At 38.9% G+C, this 2,162-nt stretch overlaps 1 long non-coding RNA gene across 1 annotated transcript in view; it reads right to left on the bottom strand.

Moving 5' to 3' along the window:
• LOC113455852 overlaps nt 1–2,162 on the bottom strand; it is an 85,023-nt gene that overhangs the window by 6,319 nt on the left and 76,542 nt on the right. The window lies entirely within an intron of this gene.

Here is a 2,162-nt window from a genome sequence, read left to right as displayed (position 1 = left end):
CCATTGCTGGTGGGAATGCAAACTTGTGCAACTACTTTGGAAATCAGTGTGGCAGTTTCTCAGAAAACTGGAAATCAGCCTACCCCAGGATCCAGCAATTCCACTCTTGGGAATATATTCAAAAGATGCTCAATCACACTATAAGAGCATTTGTCCAACTATGTTTAAAGCAGCATTATTTGTAGTAGCCAAAACCTGGAAACAACCTAGATGCTCCTCAACTGAAGAATGGATAAAGAAAGTATGACACATCTACACATTAGAGTACCACTCAGAAGTAAAAAATAATGGCACCTTGAATTTTGCATGCATATGGATGGGATTAGAAAACATTATCCTGTGTAAGGTAACCCAGACCCAAAAAATCAATATGGTATGCATTCACTCATAAGTGGATACTAGTTATAAACAAAGGTCAACCAGCTTAGACTTCAGGAACCTAGGGAAACTAAGTAATAATGTGAACCCAAAGAAAAACATATAGACCCACCTGGAAATTAGAATCAGACAAAATTTGGGAGCAGGAGGACAGGGGTTAGAAGGAAGGGGAGAGGGGGATTGAGGAGAACTTGAGGGAATGGGACAGTTGAGATGGAGGAAGGACAGATATGAGAGTAAGGAAAGAGATATCTTGATTGAGGGAGAAATTATGGAGTTAGCAAGAAACTTGGCTCTAGAAAAATGCCCAAGAACCCACAGGGATGACCCCTGCTAAGACCCTAAGCAATAGAGGAGAGGGTGTCTGAACTGGCCTTACCCTGTAGTCAGACTGATGATTATCTTAACTATCACCATAGAACTTTCATCCAGCAATAGATGGGAACAGAAGCAATGATACACATTTTAGCACTGGACTGAGATCCCAGGATCCAGTTGAAGAGTGGAAGAAGTGAGAGTATGAACAAGGAATTCAAGACCATGAGGGGGTCATTCACTGAGACAGTTTGCTTGAGCTAATGGGAGCTCAACAACTTCAACTGGACTGGGAGTAAATAAGCATGGGAAGAACCAAGCCCCTCTGAAGGGGGTTTGCAGCCGGGGCAGACTGAGGGGCCACTGATAGTGACACTGGGATGTGTCTCTACTGCATATACAAGCTTCATGGGATCCTATTCTCTTTGAATGTAAACCTTGCCCAACCTAGATGTAGTAGGGAGGGCCTTGGACTTTCCACAGGGCTCCTCCCTTAGGGTTGGAGGGGGGATGGTCTGTGGAGGGAGATGGAGTGGACTGGGAGGAGGGGAGGGAGTGGGAATTTGGATTTTTTAAGTAATAATAAAAAAAATAAAGAAAAATATAAAATAGAATCTTATGAAAAAACTAAAAATGCTGTTGATTGGAAATATTGTGTTCTTTCTAAATATAACTTTTAACTAGCATGCAAAGTTGGAAGTTACATGATAAGATAATCATGAGTACTAAATTTACATAGTTTCTCCTTTTCCTGTTCCTCTCCTTCATCACCTATACCCTCTTATGTTTTTTCGTTTCTGGCTTCAATAGTTAGTAATTTGTTCTCTTTCTGAAACATATGTTTACTCATCCTCCTGGCTCTTTATATTTCCTCCTTCATGGTCCCAGTTCTATATTCAGGATCTTAAACTACCCTCATCCATACATTAGTATGTATTTTTTATCAAGAGGACACTCAGATGTGCACATGAGCAATAACACATGAAATTTGTAGCTTTTGAGTCTAGATTATTTGCTTTGGTGTTGCCATAAATTACATAATTTTAGGCTTATGTTTTCATCAATGTCAACTGATTATATATATCACATTTTGTTTGTTACTCAATCTGTGTATGGGCACCTCATCTGGTATTGAGCCTTTGCTCTTTGACCAGTGCAACAAGACACATGCATAAACATTGTCTCTGTAAGAAAAAGTAATCCTTTAAACAATGCTTAGGAAATGAAGAAAAAGCACTTCTAACTCTCATATTCTAATTACAAATGAGATAAAAGACCATTTATATAATTTTAAAATTCATTGATAAGGATCTCTGATTCCCCCAAAACCTATTATTAATGCTAGTGCTTCTGGAACCTTCACAGTGATGATCACAGTGATGATACCTACTTTCAGCACTGGGAATACAGAAACCTGATTGTAATAAATTGAATATTAAAGCCAGCATGCTAGATATAAATGAGATAAG

This window comes from Microtus ochrogaster, unplaced genomic scaffold, assembly GCF_000317375.1.
Source record: "Microtus ochrogaster isolate Prairie Vole_2 unplaced genomic scaffold, MicOch1.0 UNK196, whole genome shotgun sequence".
In the NCBI taxonomy this organism is placed as follows: Eukaryota; Metazoa; Chordata; class Mammalia; order Rodentia; family Cricetidae; genus Microtus; species Microtus ochrogaster.
Note: the sequence above shows the minus strand (reverse complement) of the source record. Positions and strands in the feature narration are given on the sequence as shown.